Genomic DNA, 19379 nt, shown 5'->3' on the forward strand with positions numbered 1-19379 from the left:
ATGACATTTAAATGGGATTGGGCAAAAAAAGAATGTATCCATGCACTCAAGGTCAAGTTTGTCAAAGACCTCTTAGAAGGTCGAAACGTTGCTGCTCTTTTTTGTTCTATTAAAACTGCCGGCGGCTTGAACACCTGTGCCTGGAGTATTTATTTTTGCCTTATCGCTGCGGGATTGCTGGTCCTGCTCCGGAGCACTTGGTGGCTGCTGGGATTCAGTGTGGCTCCTATCTTCATTATTTCATATATATATCCTCAGTATTTTCAAATCCCTGTTACAAAAGCCTGGCCTGCAGATAAGGGTGTTGCAGGTGATGTGATCTACTGTCACAATTCCTGGTGGTAATGGTGTTAAATTTGGCAGTGATTGGATTGGCACAACTTTAATAATAAAGTAAAATACTTTATAATATTTGGCACACACTGCTACATTTGAGCCCATACACTATGAAGTTTGCTTGATCAAATATATACTTATATAAGAAACTTGGATAACTGGTATTTCAGCTATGTAAGGTGGAACAAAACAATATATACGGTAACATCCTACTTATTAGCTGTTATTATAGTTGGTTATTTATAGTGAATAATACTGTCAGGATCACTGTTTAGCAGAGGTACAGAGTAAACCAACTTTAGGCAGGCAGAGCACATCACATGCTGGTGGAACTGAGTAGTTGTGAGTTTTTGGAGTAGAAACTTAATATTGAGCTGAGTAAGCGTCCGATAGAGAGGAAACAGAACTGCAATTTGGTAAAGTCCTTGGTTCAGATATTACTAACTAAGAGGACAAATAGAAACATCAGGGAGATTGATCATGATGCTGCTGACACTTTTACATCTAATTATCAGCAAATGTCTGGCACAATTTGTTAAACGTGTCCATTTTTATTTGTTTCCTTTGTGTCCTGTCATTTTGGAATATAACGATTTCTCAGACATACAAAAGTATTCTGCTCCAAAATCCGATAATATGAGAACTCTGAGAATGGGCAAAAGCTGAGAGAAAACTCAAGTTAGTCCCCGCCAAGGTTTCAAAATGTTTTTGCTCACTTGTGCCATTACAGAGAGAATTTATCCATTTGCATATCTGACCACACCCATGAGGGCAGTCCAAACTCCAAATATGAAAGTTCCCTCTACACAAGAGACACATTAACCCTGGGTGATTTCTCTGCCTTCTTTCGGTCTCATAAGAGGGTGTAGCTCATACCCCTCTAGGCAGAGTGAGAACGGGATCCATATCTGGATTGTCCTATTAACTTGCCTTCGACTTAGAATTTATTTTTTTTCAAGTGGGGACTGTTTCACTTCTTTTATATTTCTGCCAATTCAAATTTTGTGTTCTTCTGAAGATTTTTTCTGGATTTTTTTTTTTACTTGTAGCTAGCAAAGGCCTTGATGTAATATTTTTTTGATAAGCTTCAACAAAGAATGTAATATTTATGGGTAAACTTTTAAAAAAAATATTAAAATATAAAAAAAATTATATCCTATAAAATATATTTATATATCAAACATCAGGATTAAGCCCATGTTTTGTACAATTTGTCACAGAATTGAACATCAATGATGTGAATCTGAAATTTACATATCTCATTAATGAGAAAGAACTGATCTTTTTGGATCTCAAGATCCTTATGATGGAGGATGGGACAATTCAACACACAATTATTCAGGAAATCAACGTCGACAAACAGTCTCCTTCATTGGGATAGTCACCACCTAAAAGCATCTATTCCCACTGGCCAATATATTCAGGCTAGGAGGATTTGCTCAGAAGATGAGGCCTTCTATCAACGTCGGCTCCTAAAATGAAGTTTTAAAACATTGGGTTACCCTAATAAAGTCCGTTTCAGCGAGCTACCCAGACTGATAGACTAGCGGGCCTCAGATCAACTAGGAGAGACAACAATCCATCTACAACGAGATGTATAGCATCATATGACTGTGGATGGACTGCCCTGTCCAATATTTTGTCAAAAAACTGGCCAATACTTTTACAACAAGCCCAGCTTTCACGGCCTGTAGATCCCCAAATTTACAGAATCGTCTTGTACATAGTCACTTGGAACCCATTCCCTCCAAGTCCAACTGGCTGAAACAAACCAAAGGCACCTTTAGATGCGGCCACTGCAAAGCCTGTCCATACTCCCCCCTAAATCTATAAAATCAATGCAGTCTGATATTACCATACATACAAATGCTTCAATAAATTGTAGCACCACCCGCATCATTTATCTAATTACCTGCAGTTGTGGTGTACAGTAAATTGTCAAGACCTTCAGCAATTTCGACGCAGGTACTGCAGCATATTGGATCTATTATCAATGTCACAGCACCCACGCCAGTAGCGAGACACATCTTGAATTTTCATGATTGGAAAGCAGAAAACCCAGGTTTCCAAGCAATCGAAAAACTCACCCCCAATTCCAGAAAAGGCAATTTCAGTAGACTATTATTGCAAAAAGAATCTCAATGGATCTATGCATTTAAGACACTTGCAACTTTGGGATTAAATAAATAATTTAACTATACCCCTTTTATCCATAATTGAGATTAGTAATGGCAAATATACAAATATAATTAAAAAAAAAAAAAAAAAAAAAAGGGGGTGGGCAGGCCTAGCCCGCATGGTGGACGGTTATGTTTCAGAAGGGCTCCTCACATACAGCTGCCAAATCCTGATTTTTATCCCTAAAATAACCTTTTTGCCACTTGTCAGAAATCCGAAGCACTTTAGCACTTCCGAAATTCGGCAATTTGGTTTGGTTCGGCACTTACGAAATTCGGTAACTCGGCAATTTGGTTCGGTTCGGCACTTACGCAATTCGTCAATTCGGACATTCGGAAGCATCAGGATGTCCGAATTTCCGAAATTCGTCCGAATTTACATTGTGAACTAAACAAATTGCACATGTGTACTCCGAATGCATGTAAGAGACTCCTCTAAAGCTCTGAGTGACATTATTACAGCCATGGTGGTCTTTCTCAATTCATATAGGTATATATCTATAGATCAAGTATGTTCTTATATCATACTTTAATAGTGGCTGTCAGTTTGCATAGCATGATATACTTATCACTTTAGTATTCCTATTTACTGACGTAATATACCTGAGCATAGTTAAAATATTTAAGCATGTTAATAATCCAGTTATTTTACCTTTTAGAAAATGTGCATGTATTCACTTCCTTACTGCATGTAAGCTTTAAATCTTAACTCTCTGGTCATTTGCTGTTGAGGCATGACAAGTCCATATGTAAATTTCTGCACTACCAAAATAAAGAATTTAAAAAAAAAAATGTAAAAGTTGACACTACTTGTATTGCTATCATATATGATTTATAATCATATTTATTGATTTATCCAAGGTATTGCAAATGGGGTATGTTCAGCCGTTTTAAGTAGCCACTTAGTCACAAACACTGGCCAAAGTTACATAGTTACATAGCTGAAAAGAGACTTGCGTCCATCAAGTTCAGCCTTCCTCACATTTGTTTTTTGCTGTTGATCCAAAAGAAGGCAAAAAAAAAAACAGTTTGAAGCACAATTTTGCAACAAGCTAGGAAAAAAAATCCTTCTTGACCCCAGAATGGCAGTCAGATTTATCCTTGGATCAAGCAGTTATTACCCTACGTTGAAAGATTATATCCTTGAATATTCTGTTTTTGCAAGTATGCATCTAGTAGCTGTTTGAACATCTGCATGGACTCTGATAAAACCGCTTCTTCAGGCAGAGAATTCCACATCCTGATTGTTCTTACAGTAGAAAAACCTTTCCTTTGCCTTAGACGAAATCTTCTTTCTTCCAGTCTAAACGCATGGCCTCGTGTCCTATGTAAAGTCCGGTTTGTGAATAGATTTCCACACAATGGTTTGTATTGGCCCAGAATATATTTGTATAATGTTATCATATCCCCTCTCAGGCGACGTTTTTCTAAACTAAATAGGTTTACATTGTCGGTTTCGGTGATACTTCAATTTTGATAGTTATGGCTCGCTTCAGGTATGATGTGGACCTTTACCGACAAAATGTCACTCCGGGTCATTCTAAGCTTAGCGTGTCTTATGCAATCTATAGCTGTATACGGAGTAGACCCTTCCGTTCCCAAATTACTTATAAATACTGTTTTCCTTAACCATTCTAGATGATAATTTGAGTTATCACTAAAATAATTCGGTGTCTGAAGACCCAAAAAGGCACTGTAAAAATATTGTAATAAATGAAACAATGACTCAAATAAATATAAGATAAAAGTGTATTGGATGAATGTAACAGAATGCAAAAATAGTCAGTAAATAATCAATCTTACCAAAGTATTAGTGACAGCATATGTCCTTGTGTATGATTCTCTGCGTGCAAGTGAGAATGGAATAATGGTTGAATGACAACATCCTATCCTTTCTCCTTCAGTTAAATAGCCATTTTGTCCTCCATAAAGCAGCCCCCACCTGTGTGATTTTCCCAAAAAGGTTTTCTAACTTGTTACATGATGTAATGTATTGCATATCTAAGTTTGGGATATTCCCTAAATGGCTCTTGCCTGTAATTAGCTTACAAAGTGTTTTTGTATACATTTAACTGACAGCACATGTGTTTTTGGAATATTCTCTAGAAGGCTCTTGCCTGTAATTAGCTTACAACGAGTTTTGTATACATTTGACTGACAGCACATGTGTTTGTTCTAATTTAATTTTAAACTTGTTAACCTTGTGGAAATGTCATTGAAAGTGTAACGTTTTTCAAATCTAAGCGAAGTTAAGAAGCCTATAGTATTTCATACAACCAAATGTACATTAGTATTAAATATATATATATATATATATATATATACCGTATATACTCGAGTATAAGCCGAGTTTTTCAGCCCATTTTTTGGGCTGAAAAACCCCAACTCGGCTTATACTCGAGTCAAGGTCTGTATTATGGCAATTTGCATTGCCATAATACAGACCGGGGGAGAGGGGGGCTGGCAGAGCTGTACTTACCTGTTCTGCAGCTCCTGTCAGCTCTCTCCTCCTCCGCGCCGTCCGTTCAGCACCTCGGTCAGCTCCCAGTGTAAGTCTCGCGAGAGCCGCGGCTCTCGCGAGACTTACAGTGTGAGCTGATAGAAGGAGCTGCACGGACGGCGCAGAGGAGGAGAGAGCTGACAGGAGCTGCAGAACAGGTAAGTACAGCTCTGCCAGCCCCCCTCTCCCCCCCCCACTGAACTGCCACTGGACCACCAGGGAAGGAGAGCCCCCCTCCCTGCCATGTATCAAGCAGGGAGGGGGGACGAAAAATAAATAAAATAAGAAATAATAATAATAATAAATAAAAATAATAATAATAAAAAAAAAGGGGGTATAAGGACCACTGTGGGAGGGGGGGGGGTATAAGGACCACTGTGGGAGGGGGGGGGGGTATAAGGACCACTATGGGAGGGAGGGGGTGGGATAAGGACCACTATGGGAGGGAGGGGGGGTATAAGGACCACTATGGGAGGGAGGGGGGGATAAGGACCACTATGGGAGGGAAGGGGGGGATAAGGACCACTATGGGAGGGAGGGGGGGGATAAGGACCACTATGGGAGGGAGGGGGGGGATAAGGACCACTATGGGAGGGAGGGGGGGGGATAAGGACCACTATGGGAGGGAGGGGGGGATAAGGACCACTATACCACTATGGAAGGGAGGGGGGGATAAGGACCACTATCGGAGGGAGGGCGGTGGGATAAGGACCACTATGGGAGGGAGGGGGGGAGAAAAGGAACACTATGGGAGGGAGGGGGGATAAGGACCACTATGGGAGGAAGTGAGGGGGGGGATAAGGACCACTATGGGAGGGAGGGGGATAAGGACCACTATGGGAGGGAGGGGGGGGATAAGGACCACTAGGGGAGGGAGGGGGGGGATAAGGACCACTAGGGGAGGGGAGGGGGAAGTAAGGACCACTAGGGGAGGGGAGGGGGAAGTAAGGACCACTAGGGGAGGGGTGAGTCAGGACCACTGGGGGAGGGGGGTGAAGGAACACGGGGGTGGGGAGGTAAGGACCACTGAGGGAGGAGGAGGGGAGGTCAGGACATATGGGGGGGGCAAATATCCTTGCACCGGCCCTGCACACACTGCATTCATACACTGCATTCATACACACACTGCATTCATACACACACACTGCACTCACACACACACACTGCACTCACACACACTGCATTCATACACACACACACTGCATTCATACACACACACTGCACTCATACACACGCTGCACTCATACACACACACGCTGCACTCATACACACACACGCTGCACTCATACACACACACGCTGCACTCATACACACACACGCTGCACTCATACACACACTGCACTCATACACACACGCTGCACTCATACGCACACACTGCATTCATTATACACACACTGTAAATAAATATTCAATTAATATATTTTTTTTAGGATCTAATTTTATTTAGAAATTTACCAGTAGCTGCTGCATTTCCCACCCTAGTCTTATACTCGAGTCAATAAGTTTTCCCAGTTTTTTGGGGAAAAATTAGGGGCCTCGGCTTATATTCGGGTCGGCTTATACTCGAGTATATACGGTATGTATGCGCCACACCATATAATACACATATCCATTGCAAACTGCACATTAAATAAATAATGATCCACACTCCACATACATGTGTTAACCTTTCTTCATAGCTGATATGTTCCATTCCTTTTATTAATTTTGTAGCCCGCCTCTGCACTTTTTCAGTTAGCATTAGCAAGTTAGCATTCATAATAGTTTTTTGCATTTTTAACACACAAACAAATATAAATGCTAACTTTGACCAGTGTTTGTGACTAAGAGGGTACTAAAAAAGACTGGACATACCCAATTTTGAATACCCTGGGTTGTCTACTTTAAAAAAAAATATGTACATGTGGGCTGTTTTTCAGAGATTTATGACAGATAATAGTGTTACAATGTCACTATTGATAAATTTTAAAAATGTATGTTTTGAAACCGCAATATCCTACTTGTACTTATAGCCCTATAACTTGCACAAAAAAAAGCAAAAAAGCATGTAAATACTTGGTGTTTTTAAACTCAGGACAAAATGTTGAATCTATTTAGCAGTTTTCTTCATTAGCTTTTGTAGATGAGTAAAATATTTTTCAAGTAAAAGTAAAAAAACATGTTTTTTTTTCAATTTTTCACCATATTTTATTTTTTATTAAATTATGACATGATAGAAATAATGGTATGTAAAGAAAGCCCTTTTTGTCCCGAAAAAAACAATATATAACTTGTGTGGGAACAGTAAATGTGAGAGAGGAAAATTACAACTTAACACAAACACCACAAACGTGTTACAACATGTCTGGTCCTTAACGTACAACATGGCCAAAACAGTCCGGTCCTGAAGGGGTTAATGTTGTTTTATCATTGTGCATAATTGAAAATTCTATACTTATGCACTCAATCATCATGTCTTAGTCGCAATGTGTATCCCGATGGGTTTGGGGTTAATACACACAAAGCCTCACTTTCAAGGTTACCCTAATTTTGAGTTCCTGGTTAAATGTGATGTTTGTGTGCATTTGGCGTCCTGATGAAAGTCTCTTCTGAGACTGGAACGTTGATGTATGATGTCCTGCACATATATGGAATAAAGCAGTGAAGATTATTTTTTTTTTGAAGAAAATCCCTGCGTGCTCTTCTCCTTGATTCCAATAAACAATAAGTAGTAGTGTGAGAAAATTCATCTATCTAAGGTACATTACGTAAGTGAGTAAGGAGCTTAGTTTTATAAATATCATTTATTGGTTATGTCAAAGCACTACAGCTGTAGGCAACAATGGTGCGGTCATTCCATTTATTCTTAAAGGGACACTCCAGGCACCCAGACCACTTCTGCCCATTGGAGTAGTCTGGGTGCCAACTCCCACCACCCTTAAAGGGAAACTCCAGTGCCAGAAAAACGATCCGTTTTTCTGGCACTGGAGGGTCCCTCTCCCTCCCACCCACCAATCCCCGGTTACTGAAGGGGTAAAAACCCCTTCAGTCACTTACCTGGGACAGCGGCGATGTCCCTCGCCGCTGTCTCCGCCTCCGCGACGCTCCTCCTAGTGCTTACGTCGGCCGGTGGGCGAGACTAATCTCGCTCACCGGCCGAGGAGACCTAATGCGCATGCGCGGAAATGCCGTGCATGCGCATTACGTCTCCCCATAGGAAAGCATTGAAAAATCATTTCAATGCTTTCCTATGGGGTTTTGAGCGACGCTGGAGGTCCTCACACAGCGTGAGGACGTCCAGCGACGCTCTAGCACAGGAAACCTGTGCTAGAAACAAGGAAGTGACCTCTAGTGGCTGTCTAATAGACAGCCACTAGAGGTGGAGTTAACCCTGCAATGTAAATATTGCAGTTTATGAAAAACTGCAATAATTACAGTTGCAGGGTTAAGGGTAGTGGGAGTTGGCACCCAGACCACTCCAATGATTTTAACCCCTTCAGCAACATGGGGTGGGGGGTGTGGGGTGGAAGGGAGAGGGGCACTGCAGGGTACTGGAGAGCCCTTTAAACGAACACACCAGCATTAAAAAAAAAATGACTTTCAATGAGGTGTTGGGCACTCTCCTGTGCCACTTCTCTAAGTTATAAATAAAGAGTAGAACTGTGCAATAATTTTCAGCTGAATTGCAGTTTGTCTGAATTTTGGCCCGTCAACAAGTCTACCAAATTCTGTTAACAGAGCTAATCACTGAAGCAATGGATTTTTATTGAGCGACAGCTGGCTTTTATACAATTCCCCATGCAAGGGGTTTCTTTAATTACATTCCAGAGGTTTCCCCCTGGTGGACCTTGTGGAGGACAGGGAACAAGGACACATTTCCCATGATCCTTTTCTGTACTTCGAAGATAAGTGTGCAAGAACCACTCTTTAATTAGATTATCTCCCAAGTACAGAAAATTAAACAATATTTTAAAACATTATAACTCCCATAATATGAATCAGAACTCCACGACACTTCACCGAATAGCAGGGATCTGAGTTCCCAATCTGTCGAAATACCGCTCAGATCCGTTCGCTAGAACAGGAAAGCCATTCGAGTGAAGTTTTAGACCAGTCAGTCACGAGGTGAAGCCCCAAAATAGTTCCAAGCGATTGACTGCTTTGACCAGTCTTCTTTCGGGACTTCTCACGAACAAACTTACGAATGCAAACATTCACAAACTGGGTAGTTGTGTGTCTGATGGTCATTCGTTCCTTTTAGTCGAATGCCACTTCTCTGAGACGAAAGGAAAGGCACGCACGAACGAGATAGAAGTCCAGCGGTGTTCGTGAGGTTGAGTGTCCGATTTTAGTTCCACGCACTCGACGACCAAACATCGCTGGGTGTTCGTGCGCGAAGATGGCTGCCACCACTTGTTTGTTCATACGAACGGCGGCCACCCATCGGACCATTAGAACCTTGCGGTTTCAAAGTGTTGCAAATCCTTAATTGGAGACATACAACTCCACTAGGTTGTCTCCCGTTCGGTAGTTGGTTCGACTAACAAACAATATGTCCATATTCTGTTCGTGAAGTAGGACTAGTCGAACCAACTCAGTCTCTTATACAAACAAGTGGCTAGTTTTGCCACAATGAGCATGTTCATTTGATTCAGGATTCTGAATTCCCTTCCTGGTGCCAAAACAAATTGGACATTCTTAGCGTCATAAAAAGGAGGACAGAGTGGAGAATAAGCAGTTTTACTAGGGGCGGGCCGAGAGTAAAGAAACATCTTAATTTTCCATAAAACTGACAAAGGCCTTGACACCAAAACTTTGGGTGGCTTAAGTGTGCGTCTCTTGGAGATACTGTCTCCAGTAGGTAATAATACTATGGAACAGTGTTTATTTAGTTTGCATTTTTGTTTTCTCTGTGTAGGTGCTCCTTTATTTATACACTATTAGATGATACCCTGACTGCCATATATCATATAGAGGATTTTTATTGTAATTGTACCTGTGATCAATTTCTTTATTTGCTATTTTTTATGTAATATTTGTGTGTGTGTGTGTGTGTGTGTGTGTATATATATATATATATATATATATATACATATATATATATATATATATATATATATATATATATACGCATTGTGTAACTTTCTACTCTTTTTTGATTGATAAAAATTCATATTTTTATTATAAAAGTGTGCAGTTGATATACTTGAAGCAGGAACGTAGTCCCATCGCTGTACTATTCCTGAGTGTTAGCATTGAAGGAGCAGCTGGCTAAGGCTGCAGGTCAGTTGGGGCACTTCACACATTTATGAAGTCGTCCTAGAGTCCAGCATGCCTTCCTTTCTTTGATGGCACCCTGGTGGCAGCCCACCGTGAGTGGTTATGATGGTGGTACTGGAGAAGTGCTAACTTTGCCATCATGTCATGCTTTGACTGGATCTGTAAGGCAGCAGGGTTATCGATCTCTCCCGCTACATGTTGATGAAATCTAGACTTCAGCAAATATTTTGCAGGCAATCAGACAAATGGTAGAAATTTGGTTGGGAAAGTAGGCAGACATCATTGTCCATGCTTGGTTTGTGGTCACTGATGGAGCTGCTAACATTGTCAAAGCTCTGCAAGATGGTCCCTTGTACTATTCTGCACACATCCTAGATCTTGTAGTGAAGGCTACAATACACAAATGCAACACTAATGTACCAACTATACTTGATCATTGCAGGAGGATTGCTTGGCGTTTCCACCCTGGTGCGAAGCATAGCAAGATAAAACAGGGCTTCCCACACACAGTCAATTACATAATGTGTTGCGGCCCGACCTCGCCGACATCGCAAGCTTACCTGCTCATCGGCGAGCCGGGAACCGCTCCTCCGCGTCTTCTGGCGTCGCGCCCAAATCAAAGATGGCGCTGACCACGCGCTCGTATCCATCTCAAGCTCCGCCCCTCAAGTTTATACGGACGTCAACGCACACGCACGTTCTGGGGTCAGAGGTCACCCTCTGACCAATCAGAGCCCAGAGAGGGATATTTAAATCCCTAATTCACTCCAGTTCCCTGCCCTGTCGTGGTTTCTCCCGAGAGTGCATTTATCTTTGTGAATCTGACTTCCTGGTATCCTGATCTTGGCTATTCCGAATTCTGGTTCCCCTGACTTGGCTTGTTTAAACGGTAGCTGAGTATTTCTGGCTTCCTTGACCTCGGCTTTGACATCGGCTTTCCCTTTGACCATTCTCTATCTCTAGCATATTAGTCCGGCCATTCTAAGGTTCGGTTTACGCTCTGTCCTTTTATTTTCCTTTCCTTTTTTATGTATATGTTTACATAGTTTCTGCATGTTGGACCACACTAGCAGCCGTGACATGATGTCAGCACATGGTGAAACTTTAGGAATTTTGAACAGCAAAGGGCAATCTATAGTCTATCTGCTCACTGGGGAATGAGGATTGGACTATAATAGGGCAGCTATCAGTATTTATTTCATTTAGTGATGTGACAGAAACTTTGAGCCACAAAAAATTCCATTTTGGGGAAGGTCATGCCCTTGTTCACACACATCATAAACAAAATGGATACCTTCCTGGGAAAGTTGTTCCCGGTGACCAGACCAATGTAGCAGCAGTGGTTAAGTGGCTGAATTATATACTCAAAGCTCGTCTGAGCGAACCAGTTGTTAATTGCCTCAAACTGATATTAGCTTGCCTGTGTGCTACTATGATTAAAGGGTATGTGACACTCCAATAACACAGCCTGACATAATGTAGGGACAGACTTATTAAAACAAATGTTCCCACAAACGATGGCGCGAATAGCGTTTCTTGGGTTACCCTGTTCCTCAGTTTAACCCTTAAGGGGTCATCGTGTGCTGGATGAGATCCAATTGATGCAGGGGTTACGTCATATACCGGGTGTGTGAGGGAACTGTGCAGGAGGAGCTGCTTATTCATCCCCAACCATTATACTTGGGCTCCTGCCAAGTGAGAGCACCTAAAGCGGGCTGCAGGGGTGGCCACCTGGGCTTCCATATGCTTGTGCCGGCCCTGCTTGGGACCAGATGCCCCTGATTTTAACTACTGGCAAAGTAATGCCATTTGGAATTTTTATGCAGTACAATTTCCGAGTGTTTGATGCATAGATACAGGTATATTACTGCCTATGTATTATATTAATATTTGTGTATAAATTATAAGCATAATACAAATTATGCTTATAATATATATTTGTGTAAATACTAATACACATATATTAATATTTTTGCATACATATGTACGGTATATATGCATAATACTTTCAGATATCCTGGAAATTAAGTAAAATGATTGCATGTTTTAATTAACCTGTCCCCTCCACCTACACACTGAGCCATACAGACATTGACACCGATCCATACACACAAACCCTGACACACACTAACCAATACACACACTGACACAAACACACAAAGTGACCCACACACACTGACCCATGCACAAATACACTGACACTCACTGACCCATACACACATTGCACATACACACATACAATGACCCACACACATATTGATACACATACACTGACCCATAAACAAACACACTGACACACGCACATACATAAAAAAAATTACAGATTCTCTCTCTTTTCACAATACTATTACCTGCTGCTGCCCAATGGCTTTATGGGCTATCATTAAGTCTGCACGTCTGGAGCTAGGTGGTGACTGTCGCTAGGTTTCTCTCCTGCATGCACTGATTGTTGGCCATGGGGATATGATATCACGTGGTATCACAGCACCCTGCACGTCTTTTCATTGTGAGGAATGACTATGTGATGCCGGTCCTCGAAGCTCCTCAGCAAATTTAGAAAACTAAGAACATTTTGTAGTGGCTGCAGATCGCAGTCAGCCCCATGTTCAGCGGCCCACCAGTCCAGCCCTGCCTGCTGCTGTGCCCCCTTATAATAAATAATTACTTTCTTTGTAGTGGTTTCACCCTTCTTGACTGAGTCTTGATGTGTGACTATGTCTTCTACCTCCGCAAAGGTCAGAGTAACTCACTCTATGGACTAGGTATGTGGGTAAATTTTGTTCTTTTCGGAGTGGAAGGGGTGAGTGGGTTATCAATTGCCTGCTGACCTTTTCCTTTGAATTGTTTTTAAAAATCCTATTTTTTTCAACTTAAAATGACTCCTGCTTTTCCACATTTTTAATTAATACAAGATTGCAAAAGTGAAAACAATCATTATAAAGCTACGTTTTCTCTTGCCTGATAATGTGTAGCCATTAGGTCAGGCACTGCAACACACTAATAGGTACTTTATATACCATATTTTTGGTTCCCTGAATATTTTTTCCAAATCTTTTGCTGAATCACCTCGTAGATGAGTATTGGATGACCCGAAAGCATGCCGGGTGCATGCGCAACAATTGCCAAGCTGACTTGTAATGCATCTCAGAGTAGCTTTGAATTCAATAGTTCTATATAAGAATTATAAGCTCAAGCGCATGTCTGATTGGTAGCTGAAAGCAGGTGTTTCAAAGCAGTAAGTTCAGTTAACCCACCTGATCATCTTCAGCCAATGAGCTAAGCACTACACAATGGTTATGGTGTGCTTGGAGTGTTCAAATATTCTGACAAATACAGTGTCTCCCTAGAACCCTAAATTCACCCTTATGACATTGACGTGATTTATTTATTTATTAAATATTTTACTAGGATGGATACGTTGAGATTTCTCTTGTTTTCAAGAATGTCCTGGGTCCACAAAACATTGCATTGTTACAATACAATATTACAAAAAACAAAAATATACAAACAATTTGCATGAGTTAGCATGAAATATCATTAACTCCTTCAGTGCCTGTGACACATGGTTGGCAAATCCTGAGTTCATAAAAGCTGATTAAGGGATCACACCTGGATTCCTGGCTGACCTGGCTCTTGAAATCCTGCAAAGAATGTGTGAACTGACTGATGCTAAATGTCAATCAAGTGTTTATGGTCTTAAGAAAAGTAATGTGTACAATTTATTGACAAGATGTGCAGTTTGAACATAAACTAAGGGAAATTACTTAAAGGGACACTATAGGCACCCTGACAACATCATCTCATTTAAGTGGTCTGGGTGAGATATCCCAGTCCCCCATAGTCCTACAATGTAAATCGTTTAAATTGTATAGAACCTGCAATAATTACACTGCAGGACTAAGAATACCTCCAGTGGCTGTCAGACAACAAACTGTCATGTAAACGCATACAGATTGTCATACAGAAACATACAGACATATAGTTCTACAGAGACAAACAGACATAAGCATACAGAAGAAAACAGTCATACAGAGACATAAAGACACACAAGCAGTCACACATGAAGTCACAAGTACATATTTACATCTTTACTGCCAGTGTTTGTGGCACACACTGACATACACATAGACACATACTGACAGACATACAGATACACACACTGACATACAGACACACATTTACACACACAGAAACATATATCACACAGATACACACATAGTGACAAACATACACACAGACACAAACACATACACACTGACATTATGATACAAACACAGGCACACACTGACAGACATACAGATACACATACAGATGCACACACAGACACACACTGACATTCAGATACACACATAGACACACATACAGATAAACATACAGACACACATACTGACACTAGTGCAGGAGGGTGGATCCAGTGTGAAAATCTAGCTGAGGTAGTTAGGAGTTAGGCATGGGCGTAGAAACCGGGGGGATGGGGGGGAAAGCATCCCCCCAGCAAATCATGCGGGGGGGGACAGGTTATAGCGAAATCCCCCCAGCTCCGCCGGCCGCGGGTGCCCTCAGCTTGCGTGCGGCTCCATCAGGGAACCGCACGCACTGCAGACTGGGAAGGGGAGCACCTCCCCCTCCGTGCAGGAGTACCGGGTGTCACGTGACTACCCGGTGCTCAGTCTGGCACTGCGCCCGCCGGACGTCCAGAGGTCCCCTTGCTATGTCAGGTAAAAGGGGGGGACAACAGTTTGTAGGAGGGAGAGCAGAGCGAGGTCACCTCTGAAAAGAAAAAAAAAACAGCTGCCTGAGCATTTTTAGTGTTAATTAATGAAAGGGTTAAAGAAGGGGTGGGGGGAGAGGTAGAAAAATAAATGTAAGCGGTTAGGGGGGCTTCTAATATGGATGGGAGGAAGGGGGGGTAGAAAAATAATTGGAAGGGCTTAGGGGGGCTACTAATATGGATGGGGAGAGGGGTAGGTAAAAAAATAATCGGAAGGGTTTAGGGGGGCTACTAATATGGATGGGGAAAGGGGTAGGTAGAAAAATAATTGTAATGGTTTAGGGGGGCTACTAATATGGATGGGGAAGGGGTAGGTAGAAAAATAATTGGAATGGTTTAGGGGGGCTACTAATATGGATGGGAGGAGGGGGGAGGTAGAAAAATAATTGGAAGGGGTTAGGGGGCTACTAATATGGATGGGGAGAGGGTGGGTTCTAATATGCATGGAAGGGGTTAGGGGGGTTAATATACTTGGAAGGGGTGGGGGGTTAATATGCATGGAAGGGGTAGGTGGGGTTCTTATGTGCATGGAAAGGGTAGGGGTGGTTCTAATATTCATGGAAGGGGTAGGTGGGGTTCTAATATAAATGGAAGGGGTAGAGACGGGTAGTAAAATGTATGGAATGCACTTCTGAAAGTGTCACTGAATGGCAGTTAGGAAATGTGGTCACCCTAAGTCAGGGGCAGTATTACACAATCTGTATATGCATAAAAAAATGTAAAAAGTAATCTGCAAAGTACAAAATGTTTGCGTCATATGTCGTGCTAAAAATTAAGCTAGGAATGTGCATATATATATTTTTTTAAATAATTTTTAGAATAATGATACAGACATTTTATTTCTTACATTTTGTGATGATTCTTTTTTCCTCTCTATATTCAAGGGACACTATAGTCACCAGAACCGCTAAACGTAGTAGTATAGCATGTCTTTTTAATGTAAGCACTGCCATTTCGTAAAAAGGCAGTATTTACATTACTGCTGAGGAATACCTCTAGTGGACACTCAGATGGCCACTAGAGGTGCTTCCTAGTCGAAACATGAATGCCGCCCTATGAAGTATCTGCGCATGTGCGGCAAACAGGGGCGTATTAGCCGCGAGGCAAACAAGGCATTTGCCTTGGGCGGCATTTTCCAGGGGGCGACAAAAAACGCCGCCCCCAAATGCCCAGGGCAAATGCCTTGTTAGCCTCGCGGCTAACCGGCATGCTGGGCGGTCGGGCGGCGCGGCCGGCGAGGGAGCACTTCCAGAGGTGTGTTTCCCTGGTGGTCCAGTGGCTGCTGGGCGGCGCGGACGGCGAGGGAGCACTTCCTCTGAGCTCTCTGCTCAGCTCCCTCGCGCGCCGCCCGCAGAGTGAGGCTGGGAGCCGGAATATGACGTCACATTCCGGCTCCGCCTTCCAGCCGCACTCTGCGGGCGGCGCGCGAGGGAGCTGAGCAGAGAGCTCAGAGGAAGTGCTCCCTCGCCGTCCGCGCCGCCCAGCAGCCACTGGACCACCAGGGAAACACACCTCTGCAGAGGACCCCCCCCCCCCAGCATTCCCAAAGGTAAGGAGGCTGGGGGGGTGTTTAAATAAATAAATAAAACATGTTAATGTGGGTGAGTGTGTGTGTCTGTGAGAGTGAGAGTGAGTCTGTGAGAGTGAGAGTGAGTCTGTGAGAGTGAGAGTGAGTCTGTGAAAGTGAGAGTGAGTCTGTGAGAGTGAGTGTCTGTGAGAGTGAGTGTCTGTGAGAGTGAGTGTCTGTGAGAGTGAGTGTCTGTGAGAGTGAGTGTCTGTGAGAGTGAGTGTCTGTGAGAGTGAGTGTCTGTGAGAGTGAGTGTCTGTGTCTGTGAGAGTGTCTGTGTCTGTGAGAGTGTCTGTGTCTGTGAGAGTGTCTGTGTCTGTGAGAGTGTGAGTGTCTGTGAGAGTGTCTGTGTCTGTGATGGCGTCTGTGTCTGTGAGAGTGTCTGTGTCTGTGAGAGTGTCTGTGTCTGTGAGTGTCTGTGTCTTTGAGAGTGTCTGTGTCTTTGAGAGTGTCTGTGTCTTTGAGAGTGTCTGTGTCTTTGAGAGTGTCTGTGTCTTTGAGAGTGTCTGTGTCTGTGAGAGTAATTCTGTGAGAGTGAGAGTGAGTCTGTGAGAGTAATTCTGTGAGAGTGAGTGTGAGAGTGAGTCTGTGAGAGTGAGAGTGAGTCTGTGAGAGTGAGAGTGAGTCTGTGAGAGTGAGTCTGTGAGTGTCTGTGAGAGTGAGTGTCTGTGAGAGTGAGTGTCTGTGAGAGTGAGTGTCTGTGAGAGTGAGTGTCTGTGAGAGTGTCTGTGTCTGTGAGAGTGTCTGTGTCTGTGAGAGTGTCTGTGTCTGTGAGAGTGTCTGTGTCTGTGAGAGTGAGAGTGAGTCTGTGAGAGTGAGTCTGTGAGAGTGAGTGAGTCTGTGAGAGTGAGTGAGTCTGTGAGAGTGAGTGAGTCTGTGAGAGTGAGTCTGCGAGAGTGAGAGTGTCTGTGAGAGTGTCTGTGTCTGTGAGAGTGTGAGTGTCTGTGAGAGTGTCTGTGTCTGTGATGGCGTCTGTGTCTGTGAGAGTGTCTGTGAGAGTGTCAGTGAGAGTGTCTGTGTCAGTGAGAGTGTCTGTTAGTCTGTGTGTGTGTCTGACTGTGTGTATCTGACTGTGTGTGTGTTTGCCTGTGAGTGTGTGTGTATGTTAGTGAGTGTGTGTCTGCTAGTGAGTGAGTGTGTGTCTGTTAGTGTGTCTGTTAGTGAGTGTGTTTGTCTGTTACTAAGTGTGAGTGTGTCTGTTAGTGTGTGTGTTTCTGTTAGCTAGTGTATGCGTATCTGTCAGTGAATGTGTGTGTGTGTATTTAGAATGTGGGGCGGGGGGAAGGGTTGGGTTGGGTGGGGTGGCGCGGGAGGGGGGCGCCTGAATTTTGTCCTGCCTAGGGCAGCACAAAACCAGAATACACCACTGGCGGCAAAGCTGCGCATGCGCACCAGGGAGCAATGACGCTTCTGAATTTATTTGGGGTTCCTACACCCCTGGAGTTAGGTGCTGGCTCTCCTCTCCCAGCCCCTTCCTTTCTGCTCTCCCACAAGGCTCCACTCATGACGATAACGAGAGGGCGGTAGTGCTTGTTCCTGCAAGGCGCCAGCCGCGCTGTGTGCTACGCGGGGAGCAGGGATAGGATGTGTTCATAACTCCACACAGTCCACAGCATAATGCAGGAAGGCTGATCTGGAGGGAGCTGCTACCGCTCGGCCACGCTACAAGAAGTAACCAGCAGGAGAGGAGCAGTGTGCACTTCTCTCCTGCCGGTCACCCCAGACATTTGCGACCCCGGCTGGTGCGCCCTAAGGCAGCCACCTGTTCTGCCTTATGGTAGCACCGGCCCTGAATCTACTACTACTTAGTCAGTGGTGTATTCTGGATTTGTGCTGCCCTAGGCACAACTAAATTTGGGCACCCCCAAAATCTAAATTTGCCCCCCCAATTCGTGTCAAAGACATTTTTTTGACTTACAGACACAGACCCTCATTGATACATCCACTGACAGATACACAGTCACTGTTTAACCAACACACACTTTCACTGACAGACACACCCACTCACTGACAGGCACACACTCTCAGATACACATAAAATTACATACACACACTGACACACACTCACAGGCACACCCATTCTCACTCACAGACACACACTGACAGCTACACTCACTCACTCACTCACAGTAAGGTGGACAGCCCCAGAACACGAGGCAAACAAGGCATTTGTCTGGGAGCTTGGGGTGGCATTTTTTGGCGCCCCCCTGAAAGTGCCGCCCTAGCCAAATGCCTTGTCTGCCTTGTGGTAAATACATCCGTGTACTTAGTTCCCACTACCTGAGATACGTCTTTCACTTTTATTTCTGTGTGGTTACAACATTCTCCCCCTGTTTACTGTACTTTTTGAGCATATTTAAAGGAGCACTCTAGGATCAGGAACACAAACATGTATTCCTGACCTTAAAATCCCCATCTAGTCCCCCTACCCCCTAAATATAGTAACATCTTACTTTGTTTAGGTCTGCAGCTGCTGTCTCTGCCACTGATCTACCTGCTTGGCTGACATCATCAGAAGTGTTGTTCTGAGCAAATTACAATGATTTCCCATAGGATTGGCTGGAAGCAGATCAAGTGCAGATCCAGCACATGTCAAACACAGTCCTGGCCAATCAGTATTGAATCAATGAATCTCTATGAGGAAAGTTCAGTGTCTCCATGCAGAGGGAGGAGACACTGAATGGCAGCGAAGCACACTGTGCTGCACTGCCTCAGGAAGCACCTCTAGCAGCCATCTGAGGAGTGGCCAGTGAAGTTATCACCAGGCTG

Source organism: Pelobates fuscus, chromosome 4 (genome assembly GCF_036172605.1).
Source record: "Pelobates fuscus isolate aPelFus1 chromosome 4, aPelFus1.pri, whole genome shotgun sequence".
NCBI lineage: Eukaryota > Metazoa > Chordata > Amphibia > Anura > Pelobatidae > Pelobates > Pelobates fuscus.